At 35.0% G+C, this 16,029-nt stretch overlaps 1 protein-coding gene across 17 annotated transcripts in view; it reads left to right on the top strand.

Annotated features, from left to right (window-relative positions):
• NRIP1 (nuclear receptor interacting protein 1) overlaps positions 1-16,029 on the top strand; it is a 258,629-nt gene that overhangs the window by 16,773 nt on the left and 225,827 nt on the right. For 11 of the 17 annotated variants that reach the window (XR_009008158.1, XR_009008156.1, XR_009008157.1 and 8 more), the window contains exon 2: positions 2,557-2,634. The exons of the other annotated variants lie outside the window; for them this stretch is intronic. The gene's annotated coding sequence lies outside the window, so the exon portion shown is untranslated. The remainder of the gene's footprint in view (positions 1-2,556; positions 2,635-16,029) is intronic. 17 annotated transcript variants of the gene reach the window in all.

The raw sequence follows: 16,029 nt of genomic DNA, 5'->3' as shown, positions 1-16,029 counted from the left end.
TACTAAAGGGAAATATTTTGTAGGATTAAGTTGTTTTTGTGTGTCATGATATATTCTAAGGTTCTGAGGAATACGCATGGTCCCTCGTCATTTATGGTAGTCAGTTTCTGTCCGTCAGTTGTATTTCTTTACTTTTACTAATGTGGTATTATTGGCTTTGAGACATAAAAGTCTGCTCCTCTAAGCAAATTAGTTGAGTATTTGCTTAGGTTATGAAAAATGAAAGCAGAAATGCTTAGTATACTTAACATCCTGTGTTTGCCCTAAAAATTGTTACAGCTTTATAACCTGAATTTTAGTTGTTAGAAATTTTTGTGAAACAATGGAAAAAGTAATAGCCCTATTTCATAGTTTGATTTTAAATGCTGTTAAGGCACAGAATTGCCCTTTGCCTCTATTCAGGGAGATTGATTTTAATAAGAAAACCATAATATATGGTGGACTTATCAAATACGTATTCTTACTATATTTTATATGTATATTTATAAAATCAGTGTGTATATGTATGATACATTTCAGATAGAGATGTTAGAGATGGCTGCACCTGTTGATTGCATTAAGCTTTGGGTGTCTCCTGAGGAGGGAGGGAGAAGGACTACCCCACTGCCTAAGTGCATCGTTCCTCCCCCTCCTCGGTAAATTGCGTACATTTTACTTTTTTGTATTCTGTGACCTTGCAGTCAGTGACTTCAGCCCAGAATAGTTTCAGAGTCATGTAAATGAATGCAATTAAGGTATTGCTTATCATCTTACATAGTTCAGATGGAACTTTATTGGATAGAGAGGTTTGTTTGCTTTGTGAGGAAGGTCAAAGTAAGGTTAAATTTTATTACATAAAATGATTTGGTAATGTTTTTATTTAGTTGCTGAAAAAGTAGTGTCCTAATAGGAAATGATAAGGCTTTTTTTTTTTTTTTTAATCACTAGGAGGTCTCTTCAGGGTTTGTTTGTTTGTTTTTTCTATTTTAAGGCGATGCCAGCTGTCTACTAATAAAATTCTAGGAATATTCTGCCTTAGTTATGATTCTGGGTATTTTTGACTTACACATATAAGTGACATTGCCAGCTGCTGATGGAGGGTAGCTTAGGAGCTGCTGATGGCGTGCCTAGAGGGTTTGTGTTAATGTCCAGTTACCATGCCAATTGGTGCAGGACCTCAGACAGCAGGGCTAGAATCCCAATTCACCTGGGCAGAAAGGAGCCCTGCCACCAGCCGGCTGATTGTCTGTAGGGGGTGGGAGAGTATTGACATAGATACCAGGAGAGTCTTGCTAATGAAGAACTGAGAGAAAGAAGGGAGACGGAGAGGGAGAGAGAATGAGAATTGAGTGTGTGTGTGTATGTATGAAGTATGAAATTTTTAAAAAGGCGAGTATTCTTCATTGTAGCTGGCTCATATAACTACCTGCTTTCCTTTGCTGGTATTATTTTTACCTCAGCATGGTATATCAGTTGATAGAGTCTCCCAGATTCGTTGGTTCACAGAGCAGACTTTCACTCAGCATCAGCTCTGCCTTGCGCCATGCTAGGTGCTGGAGGATTCAGAGATAAATGCAAGGCTCGCAGTCACAGGGAGAGTAACAGTAAGCAGGATACAGAGGAAGTGACCCGGAGGCAGAGTGCTTGGACAGCCTGCCTCCCTAGTATGTTAAGGAAGCATCACTCGAAGAAATTTGTACTCTGTATATGGTTTTAAGGAGACTGAAGGGCACTGGTAAAATGAAGTGATAATGAAAAATACTTTATTTGGGGAGTTTAAGGTTTAGGTTTATGGATTTATTTGGAGGCTAAGCTATAATCCTTGAGAACCAATCGTAGGCTATGGGATAGGAATTGAGAACTCTAAAAATGTGAACCAGACATAAATGCAGCGGGTGATGCGAGTGGAATGCTGCTGTGGTGGGGCCTCGGAGTTTGCACCGTACCTGTCTTATCACCAGCTGGTCTCACTGTCCGTTGGCCTGTTGGTCAATGTACAGCTTCCAAGGCCACCACAGTGTTAAAGTGTGGACTGTGGGTCTTGCTGGCCTAAAACCTTTTCACCCACTCTTCTGTTCTTAAAAGTATAAACTGCCCCACATGTTGATGTCATTCTGTATCTGGGAAGGTTCTAATTCCAAGTTTAACATTTTTTTTGTTTCTAAGGGTGTAGAAAAACAAGTGAGGCGTTTCAGTTCTTGTGTCGACTACCAAATAATTCTAGTACTTTTTCTCCCAGAATCCTTGATCAGAATTCCTCTTGGTCATTGACATTAACTTCTCACACACCTGAGAATTGGTGATATAGTCTTTAATGCAGTGTAAAGACAGATAAGTAGTGTTTTGGTATAAATAATTTTGTAATGCGTATTTTTTTATCAGATGTGATCAACAGCTATGCCCAAGGAAAACATGTATAATTAGGAATTTTTTTTACTTGCAATACATCTTTTTTTGTCATTTTTTCAGATTTTGTTTTTCAGTCAGTAGTTAAGAGTTCTTTGTAAAACGTGCTATTGAAATTCTTTGAGATAAGATGCAACTTGAAGTAACACTTATTTTTATTAATTTTCACAGAGTGTTTGGATTGTGAGCAATTTAAGCTCTATCCTCAGGATCCATTATTTTAACATTTGGGAGAAACACATCCAGAAGGTATTGTATTTTGTCTCACTGCTCCACGTTTTAAAATGTAGTTAAGCCTTTTCAGTTATAGGAAAGAAAGAATATTATGCCATATTTAATTGTTTAGTTTTCTTAAGTTTCAGATATTGATAAACTAGTTGTTTGACATTTGTAACAGAGGAGAGGGATATATTTCAGTGTTGGTAAATTACGAATTTTGTGTGAGTAGAAGGAATCTGGTTTAGATGGAACCAGTTTTGCCTTTTTCAAACATCTGAGATATTTACATTTTACCTTTTCAGCATAGTACTATTTTAAAGAATGTTTTGATTTGAAAATGAGTTATAAAAAGTTTCTGTTTATCTAAGACCATGTGAAATATACATTAAACATTCAGGCAGTCTTAAAGTTCTTCCTGCCTATAACAATTCTACCTTCTAGCGTAGGGACCAGCTGCCATCTGTATTTTCATCAGGGCCCATGGACATATTCAGCCAGGTCACCTGACTCTGCCTCTGAACATCCATCTGCTAAGTTCCCTCTGCATTATCACATGTGTCTAGGTTGGTGCAGCATAATAATTAATCTGCTCATAGACCCTGAGTCCCAGGACATGTGATGTATTACTAGGAAGGAAGGATATTAAGATTGTCAGTTGAGAAACTTACCTGCTTTGTGTTTCTGTCCTTTACAACCCCAAGAGCCCGTGTGGATACACCAGCCGATTTGGCTGAGGTCAGTGGTGGACACAGTTCCCTTCAGCCATACCCCAGGGTTTCCTTCTTGGTGTCTACCTTGATACCTCCCCCCAAGTCTTGTGTTTGTCTTTTATAAAACTTGGCAGCTGTCTTGCTTGGAATAGACACAGATGAAGGAAGAATGCATACATACCTTTAATAAGATAATATATTTGTTGTAGTGAATAGGTCAACTTCTTTGAGTACATATTACTCTATTAACTGGATAGTCATGATTTATATTCACATGAAATGACACAAAAATCAGTTTTACAAATTTTCTTAAATAATCACTTGTCAAGCACTATGAGTTTCTAGGATTGGATGAATATAGTCTTTTATAATTCCATAGAACATTGTATTGAACTCTGTATGCTCAAGGTTATTCACTATTAGCAAAACAGCATTTTCTCCCTCTTCCTGTCAGAGGGGGAGGGTAAAAGCAAATAAGAAATCTAAATAAACACATTAGGACTGTAAAAGGACTTCTAGTGAACTCCCAAATACTAAATTTAATTTTTATGTATGCGTTATCAATGAAAGAAAGGATATGATCAGAAACCCTGAATTTTGAGGAGTTTAAAGTTATCTTTTTAAACTAAGAATTAACTATTATAATTACATATTTAAAGACATAAACATTCAAATAGTTTATAACTGTTAGTTACAGAGAAGATTATTACACTTTTTAAAGCCATTGGGAATTATCCATTTATGAACATTTATCAGGTAATGTCAAAATTAAGAGGTTGGATAGAATTGAACTGGTTACTAGTTTTTATTAATAAAAAATGGCAAAGAAATTAAGTTTAGTTGTAGGGTTGAGTAGAGAAATTCTTGTGTAAATTCTGAATAAGAATTGATTTTAAGTAATTCTTTTTTTTTTTTTTTGTAGTGTCTACACACTGAGTTTTTTTTTTTTTTTTAAATAGTAATCTTTTATTTATTTATTTATTTATTTTTTATTTTTGGCTGTGTTGGGTCTTCGTTTCTGTGCGAGGGCTTTCTCTAGTTGTGGCAAGCGGGGGCCACTCTTCATCGCGGTGCGCGGGCCTCTCACTGTTGCGGCCTCTCTTGTTGCGGAGCACAGGCTCCAGATGCGCAGGCTCAGTAATTGTGGCTCACTGGCCCAGTTGCTCCGTGGCATGTGGGATCTTCCCAGACCAGGGCTCGAACCCGTGTCCCCTGCATTGGCAGGCAGATTCTCAACCACTGCGCCACCAAGGAAGCCCCTAAGTAATTCTTTTGAAAATAACTCATGATATGTCAGGCCCTTTTTTAAAAAAAGTTACTTATATTAAAAAAAAAAAAAAAAAACCACTTTACAGAAGTCTAACTTCATGTAGTTAAATTGGCACTCTTACTTGCTAGTTCAGAGATTTTTTATGTAAGCGTACCCTGCGTAACTACACTACACCCTACCCCAGGAGGTTTGTTGGTGTCTTTCCTGGTCAATACTGCCTTCACCCAACAGAAAAACCAGTCTTTGGCATCTTTTATCTTGGATTAGTTATGCCTGTTATTGAACTTTATACAATTGGAATCATGTAGTATGAACTCTTTTGTGTCTGATTTTTTTGATTTAACATTATGTCTTTGAGTCATCCATGTGTGTATCATCGCCCTCTCTCCCTCGCCCAGTCGTATATATTCCATTGTATGATTATACCATCGCTTATCCCTCCTACAGTAAATGGACATGGAATATCTTTGCAGTTTGGGGTTAAAATAAGGCTGCTATGACCTTTTTTTTATCTTTTGGTAGAAATAAGCATTCATTTCTGATAAGTATATGCACAGGAATGGAACTGCTATGTGGTGGAGTATAACTAACTTCAGTAAATAGGTACTTGGAGCACTTTTAAGGATATTTAGGAAATGTCAATCAGTGTATCTTTTACTAATGATGGTTCTTATTGTGAAATGGACTTTTCTCCAACTTTACGTAAACTCTAAAGTTGTTTTTTAGCAGTTATGAAATTTTCCCATCTGTTAAAATTAAGTTGTCTCTTTTCTGATTCCATTATGATATGTGTTTGGTTCATGAAACTTAGATCTACCCTAACTCTAGTGAAGGGAAATAGGACATATAACCCTCCTATACATACTTATGACTAAGGAAATACTGAAAATGGATTTTGAAACAAATTAGACATATCATATAATGAAGACTTTTACTTTATTGTTGAATTTTTTGGATACCTCTTTGAATATCTAAAACCATAGATGCATTTGAGTTTCTGATGAATGTTTCTTGCTACCTTTATCTGTGTTTGTATTACTCTGTTTGGTGATATAAAGTGAAACTATTCATTCTAGAACATAAGTACTTGAGAAATTTTGTTTTAATCTTTTTCTCAGTCTTTATTATAGAGAAGAGCTGTTGAATAGAAATATAATGTGAGCTCAAATATTAAGTTTTCTAGTAGGAATGTTTAAAAAAAGGAAAAAGAAACTAGTGAAGTTAGTACAATATTTTATTTATCCCAACATCTGAAAACTATTATTCCATTGCTTAATTAGTATAAATTTATGAGATATTTTACATTCTTTTTTCTCATACTAAGTTTTTGAAATTCAGGGCGTATTTTTACTTTACAGCCCATCGCAGTTCAGACTAGTCAGTTTTAAAGTACTCAGTAGCCACCTGTGTCTTGTAGACAGCATAGTTATAAAGTTACATCTCGGATTTTTTTAAAGATAGTGCTCTAGTCTAATTCATATCTAGTTAAAATTATCCTAAAAAGTTCACTAGAAAGATGCCATGCAGATTCTAATATAGTATGTTTCAGTAGGTCTCAAACAGCCTGTTTCCTTCAGTGTTGGAATAAATGACATTGTTTTTTTTGTTTTGTTTTTGGTTGAACATGAGATACAGCAATTAGCCAGTGTTTACAGGACATTTGTATGAAAAATACATACCTTTAAAGTGTAAAATCACAATCTGTAACAACAGATCAACATTGTCCATCTTCCTCTAGGTTATATGCTAGATAGAATTTTAGTTTGTTTTTTTGGTTTTTTTTTTGAGCATGGCTGGTTTACTTTTAATATGATAAATTGACATATGATGTAACTCCACTATCTTCTGAGTAAAATAGGGCAGCTAAAAAAAGGTTGTATGTATACATATAGATGTACCTATGACTTTTCATTAATGAGGATATTTAAAGTTTACCTAGGTTTTGAGGGTTAATGTTTCTTCATGTATATATTTGCCAAGTGAGATGAAGCAGGAGCTGTCAGTTGTCTCACATGAACTTGGGTCAGATTTTGCTACCAGATTGGTTTGCTTTAAACTTTTTAGTGTTCAGAATTCGGAATGTGAATAAGGAACTACTAGTCTGTGAAAATGGTCATGTGTGGAGGGCTGTCATAAGCGGTAAAGCCCAGTAAGCAATACTGGCCATAATCACATGTGTTAGTGGTTATTTTGGGTTCCTGATATAAGGTAGTTTTTTTATAGCCATTCCCACCAACACGTTTTTTAATAGCACTCCCTCCTCCCTTTTAAATGAAGTCAACTATACTTTTTGACACCCAGTTATAATAGTACATGGTATTTTTTAAAAAAAGAAAATCAGTCCTCTGCTTATAAAAGCCTTCACCTCAGTTATAGTAAAACTAAAGTTCTTGCATTAGCTGATAAGGCCACGGCATCTCCTTGATGAGGCCTGTGCTGGTGACCACTCCACTCAAAGTGGGAGCTGCATCTCCACTCTCTTTTCATTTTCCACAGCACTTATCACCTTTAAAATACTATGAATTTTTTAAATTAATTGTTTATTGATTGTTTTCCCCTTCTAGAATGAAAGTGCTCTGAGAGCAGGAGTCTTTTTCTGTTGTGTTTGTCACTGATATATCTGAAAGAACCTAGAATAATTCTGGGCATCAATTGGTATAGCCACTCTGGAAAACAGTATAAAGGTTCCTCAAAAACTTAAAAATAAAACTACTATATGATCCAAATCCTACTTCTAGGTATATATCCAGAGAAAGTGAAATCAGGATCTTGAAGAGATGTTTGCATTCTTATTTCTTTGCAGCATTATTTACAATAGCCAAGACATGGAAGCAGCCCACATGTCCATTCACATATAAGTGGGTAAAGAAAATGTATCTACATAAAGTGGAATATTATTCAACCTTAAAAAAAAAAGAAATTCTGTCATTTGTGACAACGTGGATGAACGTAGAGGACATTATCCTAAGAGAAATAAGCCAGATACAAAAGAATAAATACTACATGACCCCGCTTATATGAAGAATCTAAAAGAATCAAACTCATAGAAGGAGAGAGTAGAATGGTGGTTACCAGGAAGTGTGGGAGGGAGAAACAGAGAGCTGTTGGTCAAAAGGTACAAACTTTCAATTACTCAAGTCCTAGAGATCTACTGTACAGCATATTACCTATAGTTAGCAATAGCGTATTTTATACTTAAAAATTTGCTAAGAGTAATGTTAAGTGTTCCTATCACACAAAAAGAGGGCGGGAGGAAACTTTTGAAGGTGATGTATGTGTTTATGGTATTGATAATGGTGATGGTTTCACAAATGTATACTTAGCTCTAAACCCATCAGTTGTATACCTTAAATATGTACAGCTTTTTGTATCTACATCATATCTCAATAAAGTGGTTTAAGAGAACACTGGACATCTAGAAGTAGCTCATAAGTATTTATTGACTAAATATTTATTGAATATATGAAGAAGATACACTATTTTTCACTCCTGAAAATTTGCCTTTATGGACTTTCTGGGGCAGGGAATATTTAAAGGAAGAGAAAACAAAAATCTTCAGTTATATTTGTAATAATACATTTTGATAATTTGAATTAGTTGAAAGTAGTTTATTCATCAAACTGATATGTATATCCCTATTAAAAATAATATGTAAATATGAGGTTTTCCACAAATAGAGTGTAATATTATGGTCAGGTAATTTATCTTTGGAGTATACATACATGCATTTTTCCGTTTCGTCGTAAAATATTGGTAATCAATTTGAGAAATACGTTTATAAGAGATATCCTGTGTTTCTGTAAAATATAGAGACATTCATTGTATTTTGGTATCTTAAAATTAGTATGAATCAGGCAGACCTTGTGGTTTTTAAGAAGTAGTTTCTATGTAGTAAAGTATAGGTTATCGTTCCGTTTTATACAGATATTTTCTAATTGTAGTTTTTGAAAATTTCAGTTTGGGGTCATCTACAATAAATGTTTTTAAAATAGTATAAAAATGTAAACAAAGACTTGCAGTATTAAGAAATGGTATTTGCTACTCTAGAATACATTCAAAGGAGATGTTATAATGTTTATTCCATTATAGGATAGGTAACTTTATGAGATGACTTAAGCAAAGTCTTTCCTGCAAGTCTATTTGCAAGTTTTTGGTTTTATATTATGCCTTTATATATTCAACACATGATAGCAGGCGACCATGTATATGACTATTTCTATAATCATTTTTATTAGAACAGGAAGAATTATGAGATTGATTTCTTTCTTTTTCCACTTCCATCTTCTAAATTCAAGCTTTAGTACTTCATACCTGTTAGACAGTTACTATAGTAGCTTTCTAACTGGTCTTTTACCTTTTAGTTTTTATTATCCAATATGTTCTACACACTACAGCACAATAAAACTTTCTGAAGACATAATCATTACCCTGAACACAAAGACCTTTGCCCACAAGATAAAGGCCAAGTCCTGTTTCTACCCGGCTCCTGCATCATATTCCATTTGCCTAATCCTTGAGCGTGTTAATTGCACACTTCTTAAACTGCCACAGTTTTTGCCATCTTCATCTTAGATGTGTTGTGATCTTCTTCTGTCTCTAGTTCTCTTTTACCAGAACACTACCCATCCTGTGATTTGTATGATCACCCTAAAGAAAGGAACACATGCCCTCTTGCACTCTCTCAGTAGTTGATGAGTACCATTCACATGACATTATTTTATTGGTCTTTTCAGCAAGATTGTAAACTTCTGAAGGGAAGGGACCATATCTTTTATAAAATTGTGATTTACAAAGCACAGCTTGATGCCTCCCATATACAGGGTGATACAGGGTGATAAATTGAAGTGTTGATGAAAAAAACAACTCCAGGGTATACCCTGGAGCTTTAGAGACAATCAAAGGATTTAAAAATTCATCCTGTATTCATTGTATATTATGCAAGTTATTTAAACTTATTGTGCAGTAGTTTTTGCATGGGGTTTGTGTGAAGATGAAACGATAGCGTGTATGTCAAAAATTTGTAGGTTCCAGAGTTTGATACAAGTGTTCGTGATAATACCCAAACTGTATTTTGTTGTGTATATAAATTTCTTTGGCTTAACTTAATGTGAAATATACAGAATGTTGTTCTAATGTTCCTTACCTGAATGATGGCAAGATTGATTTAATGTTAGCTGAATGTGTATTCTAATAAATCTCTTTACTGTTCATCTGAAACAAGAACAAAAATCCAGATGCCTTTGGTGAAAGTAATGAGTTAACTTTTTGGACTGCAACAGTTTCAAAGATGAATGAATTTAAAAGTTTTGTTAACTTTCCAGAATTGATCCTTAATTCCTCATACTGAATTACATTGGGGTTAAATACATTTTTTGAAGGGCATCTTTTCACAGATTTCCATAAATTTCTTAAAGGTGACCCCATCCCTGTCAGTTCTATTTCCTAGGAGTATTTAAAACTAAATAGCTTACCTGGCTAGTGCAGGTTTTAAACAGGACTGAATTTGCGAAAAGCTTTTTATTTGATTGGGGATAAGTTCTGGTGCTAAGAACAGTATTTTGGAATAGAAGAAGTTTCTGTCTTTCAGAGATTTTTTTCCCCTCAAAAACAAAATCTGAATGTCATGCATACCTGGATGATAGCTGTAAATTAGCTTAAAGAAAGAGGTAGGTTGAGGTTCAGGGGGAGATGAGTTTCATAAGACCAGCATCTTAAACCATGAATGCTGTCATCACACATAAAATAGGCCCTGAAAATGTGGGCCTGTTATGGTCTTCTGTATTTAAATGCTCAGATATTGGTGACACAAAGTGGTAACAGAAACTGAATTTGTAAGGAGGAGGCAATGATTGTGGTTTCTGAGTCTTCCTTACTCATAACAAAATATGATGCGCAGTTTGGATAACATTCTTTTGACCTCTAAAGAGGCTTGGGAAGTTAACCTTACAGGCCGCCTGGATGCTTTTAGGCAGTCAGTATAAAGAACCCTTACTTTATGACCTAGGGTATAAAGTTTAGAAAATATTAAGCCTTTTTTTTTTTTTTAAGGCTTGGTTTTACTTTATATTACAAACAAAAATTCTGAAAGAAAGTCTGTGTTTATTCTAATAGAAATACATATAACCTGACAGTGAAAATTATTAAAGTTACACTGACAAGTATATTAAAAATATGTGCATGGAGTTTTTGTATTAATACTGAGTTCATGCTAAGCTGCCATTTTCACGGTAATTTCAAGAAATAAGAAATGGATAACATTTTCATTTTATTTAAGTACTCCCATGAGTTTCTGTTAAGGGTGAAAACGTCATGACAGTATTTGTTACAAAGTCACATCCAGTTTAAACCTAGTCTGGTGACCACAGAATACTATTATTTTAGCTTAAGTCTTCTACAAAATAATGTAACGTCTTTCCCTCTTGGTTACTTTAATGTAGAATGAAGATTATCATGCTTTTTTTTTTTCCCACCAAAATTGTCTGAAATAAATCTATGTGAACTATTTAAAACATTCAAGTTTCAGCATTTAGATTTTTATTCTGATAGGCTTATCACATGATCACTAGTCACTAGCTTATAAACTTGTATTTTAAAAGAAAACATTTATTAGGCATAGGATTCCCATTTTCTCCTGAGAGAAGGCAGAAGTAGTTGTTTTCTTTCTTTGTTTTATTAAAAAAACTAATTAACCCAAGGGATATATTTCTCTTTTACCTCTTACGCAGACACTTAAAGAGCTGCCACCATCATGGCCACAGTTCAATATGTGATGAGGAAAATGCTGGTCTTAGCATCATAAGATTTATATTTGAGCCATAGCTCTCCATGGGGACTGCTAGCAAATTGCTTAACCTGAGCCTCAGTTTCCTGCTCTGTAAAATGAGGATACAACCTACATCACAGGAATAGTCCACAAAGTAAATGAGGAAATAAAGTTCGTTGTCACCAGTGTAACGTTCTAGAAAGATAACATGTTATTGACAATGTTGTTAATTCTATATTTTTCAAAAGAAATAAGTTTTTGGATGACCACTGTTTACTCAATAGCACACCCTTCTAAATTAGGATCTTTTCTTACACACATTTTGCATTTTTCTTTCTTTGTTTCTCCTCCACTTTAAGAGTTTTCATAAACTCTGGTCTATACTTTTGAACGCCTTTCAAATTTGAACCAGTTAACATCTGCCACCTACTGACCCAGTTCTCTCCACTTCCTCTAATCTTCCCCTCCACATACACAGTTGCTTGTTTTTGCTGGGTGATTAAACTGGCCATCATTTGATTTTCAAAGATCTAGATTAATACAGGGTTAGAAACAGCAGCTTCTGAATGCATCTGAACTGTAAAGCAAGGTGCGTAGCAGCCAGTAATGATTTCCGCCCCCCCCCCCCGAGAACAATTAGTAAAACCCCACATGGACTTGCTTTTTTTCATTGTATAGCATTTATAGGTTTTAAAAGTGATTTCTGCTCACATATCCAGATTAAAAACATTTTTTTCAGTACGTATGAGTTTGTGAAATGACTCACCCCACATGTAAGTACTTCAAAATGCATGCCCTTAACTACTATTTGAATTTTTATAGATTTGTACTTTTGCTGACTGCAAGAAAATAAAAGACCTAGTGCCAGTTCTTACTGGGTCAAGATTTATTTTAAAGTACCAACATTTCCTCAGCTTTTTGATACTTAAAAAGTCATACAGATTTTCCTGCAAAAAGGTTTAACAGGCTTTATTCCAAGAAGGAAAATTCAGGATGCTTATGCTGTGGTGGTAACAAAAACAGTGTACAGTTGACCCTTGAACAAGACAGGAGTTGGGTCACCAGCCCCCCACCCTGTGCATTTGAGAATTTTCATATTACTTTTGACTCCTCCAAAACTTAACTACTAATAGCCTACAGTTGACCATAAGCCTTACCGATAAAATAGTCAATTAACACGTATTTTGTATGTTAAATGCATTATGTACTGTACTCTTACAATAAAGTAAGCTAGGGAAAAGAAAATGTTATTAAGAAAATCATAAGGAAGAGAAAATGCATAGTACTGTGCTGTATTCATCCATATGCTAAGTTTACATCATCTGTTAAGATGAATTGTCTGTCAGTACCTACATCAATATTGTCTTATATGATGTAAAACGCTATAGATGTTGTATGCTTTATTAACATTAGACATCAAACATGAAAAGATCACGTGAAAATTTCATATTTATTTACAGATATAACAATTCGTGCGTTGATAACGAAGAACAGTATGATCGCTTTATGGTAGCCTAGTGTAATCAGCACAGTTGTTTCTCGGCAGCCCAGCCTATACACTCATGAATGAATCCTTATAAAATTTTTATGGCATACCGTATTGCACTCATGTTCGGGGAGCATACTGTACAGCAATGTGATTCTTTGAAGGCAAAGTTATAAAACAGAAAATTAACACATTATTAATTTTACATTAAATATCACCTTATGCCTATGTAAGGATAGACTAGTATCTACATACATTTTATGCATTCATGACATACCTTTTTCTTAATTTTTTGATATTTCTAGTCCAGGTGGTTTGTCTGAAGCTGTTTCAAATTGTCACAAATCTCAAAAAAATTTCCAATATATTTATCGAAAAAAATCCACACGTAAGTGGACCCATGTAGTTCCAAACAAGGGTCAACCGTTTTTGGTGAATTTGTTCATAGAAATTGCCAGAAACTAGTCTACCCTAGAAATGTATTTTTATTTAAAGAGGCTAGTGGGGGCCGTAAGGACTAGTATATATATTTGTGTCTTCAGCGTAGCTCTAGGTGCAGAAAATTTGACTGGTGATCTAAAAATAGACTATTAGTTTTTCATGAAATGATCAGGAGACAAATTGACCAAGGCAACTGGTTTGCCACGGTGGAGCCTTTATTGGGCAGTGGTCTGTGGAATGCGTTGTAGAGGCATACTGACCTGAATCGGAATCATGGTGTACTCCTGACCTGCTGTATGACTTTGGGCAACCCACTCCACTGTCCTGAGCCTTAGTTGCTTCATCCGTAAAGTTACATAATATCTATTTTATAGGTAACAATTAAAGGAGATAATACATGACTTAACACTGTTGTCAATAACTGGTATTATTTGCCATCTAGTTAATAAAAGTTAATCATAATAGCTGGGAATTAACCCTCCAAATAGTTGTTTTAAAAACTTGCATTCCATGTTGAGAGTCATTAAAATATAGAAATATATTTGTGACTTTTAAAAAGTCTTTAGAAAACCATATTCAAGTCAAAGCAGTATTTACAGGTAAGTGGATTGAATTTAACAAGGATTGATTGAGACACTGTGGTGTGTGTGTGATGGTTTTGAACAAGTGTGAATCCTAACTCTGCCACTTATTTAGTGACTGTTGGCTTTGGGCTAGTAATCTTGCCTCCTAAGGCTCAGCATTCCCATCTGTAAAATGGGGATAATTTTACAGGGTTGTTTTGAAAATTAAAGGAATTAAACCATAGAAAGCACAATGCAGTTCCTGGCACATGGTCTGTAGTCATCTTTAGCTGTTCTTTTTAGGCCACAGATAGATAACTTTTGGACACAGCCTTGAGTACTTGTGGGAAATATAGTTCCTAATTTTTTTTGATTGAATGGTTAATGTTGGAATTTTGGGAGTAAATGCTTTTTTCTTTTTATTTGTATAACGTTTAGTTGACTTACATTAAAATAAAAGACTTACATTAAAATAAAATACTACAATGCTCTGAATCTCTTGTAGCAAAAATGGCACCTAGTTTATGTTTTGTAAAAATAGATGTTTACACTGCATCTGCTACGGTCTGAATGTGTGTCCCCCGCAAAATTCATATGTTGGAATACTAACAGCGCTCCCACCCACTCACCCAAGGTGATGGTTTTAGGAGGTGGGGCCTTTGGGAGGTAATTAGGTCATGAAGGAAGAGCCCTCATGAACGGGATTAATGCTTATAAAAAGGCTCAAGAGAAATCCCTTTCCCCTCCTACCGTGTGAGGTATAGTGAGAAGATGGGGTATAGTGAGAAGATGGGGTATAGTGAGAAGATGGCTGTCTGTGAACCAGGAAACAGGCTCTCCCCCGGCAATCCGCCCTCTGCTTGATCTTGGACTTCCCAGCCTCCAAAACTGTAATAAATTTCTATTGTCTTATAATAGAATACCAGCCCATGGTATTCCATTATAACACCCTGAATGGCCTACGACAGCATCCATTTTTGTGGTCACTCCATGGCTTTGTACTTTTAATCCAGTCTTTATTCGTGCATCTGCTTTCCTTCCTGTTTCATTTCCTGTATGTGGAGTGACCCAAAGGAAAAACAAGGTAGAGCAGGAAGAGGCAAAGATTGTACCAGAGGTCAATAATAGTCAACCCTAGGATGATCAGATGTACTTTCTGCATTAAAGTCCTCAGTTAAGTTGATTCATGACTACTTTTTGAAGTTTCACCAACACAATAATTTGTATTGCTTTTGTTTACTGTTGTAAAATATGGTGAGAAGATTTTAAAGGAAATCTCTGCTTTTCTCAACAGCTTTCAGTAATTTTATTTAGAGCTGTAATTCATCCAATAATTTTTCAAAATGACAGCTAATAAAAGATTGCTAATTATATAATTACCATATATTATAGGTATAATATTTAGGATAGAGTTAAGTGTATTCTATATAAAGTTAATTTTTTATATCCTCTATTTTGGGCCCAGTATGTCTAGAGTAAGTTATTCAGTGGTATAGGGATTTTACCTTATAGGAATTTTCAGTTTATAAGACTTTTATGAGGAGACAGTATGATTTGGTAGGTTGTTATACTGAGAACATGAAGAGTTATTAGTTTTGAATAGCTGTAGTTTGGGCTTTGTTAACGACTAATGGGTTGGCTTTGAGTTAAAAAGCAAAACCTGATGACTCTAAGCCCTTTGACTCAAACGGTAACTGACTCTCAACCCACCTTCTTTTCCAATCAGGGACAAAGGGGTGCATCTCAAATGAATGAGTGGCTGCCTTCCAGTGTGTGTTCACACACAAAGGAAACATCATTATTTTATTTAATTCATCATCTGATTTTATTTGTCCTTGGGACCTCCTCACCTCCCTTCTTACCACCTAATTTTCTCTCTCTCCTTCCCGTTCTTCCTTTCTTTGGGTGAGCACTAATAGTTTTGCAGAATCTGGCTAGGCATATAGTGGTTTAGAATATAATTTTATTATTTGAAGTATTTTAAAGCTCTGTATTTGGAATGCCTTTGCTTTGGTTATATGTTTATTTTCAATTCTTAGTTAAGAACAAACGCATTGTTTATACAGTCATTCCTATGAGAAAATATGATTCACATTGAGAGATCTTGTTTATTGTCATATGACATGTTCTCTAGGCATGCAGCATAAAAAAGGGAGAAAACATCCGACATCCATCTTCACTTTAGCTCAACT

Source organism: Balaenoptera acutorostrata, chromosome 4, assembly GCF_949987535.1.
Source record: "Balaenoptera acutorostrata chromosome 4, mBalAcu1.1, whole genome shotgun sequence".
Classification (NCBI taxonomy): domain Eukaryota; kingdom Metazoa; phylum Chordata; class Mammalia; order Artiodactyla; family Balaenopteridae; genus Balaenoptera; species Balaenoptera acutorostrata.
The sequence above is the reverse complement of the archived record's forward strand: the minus strand, read 5'-3'. Positions and strand labels throughout refer to the sequence as shown.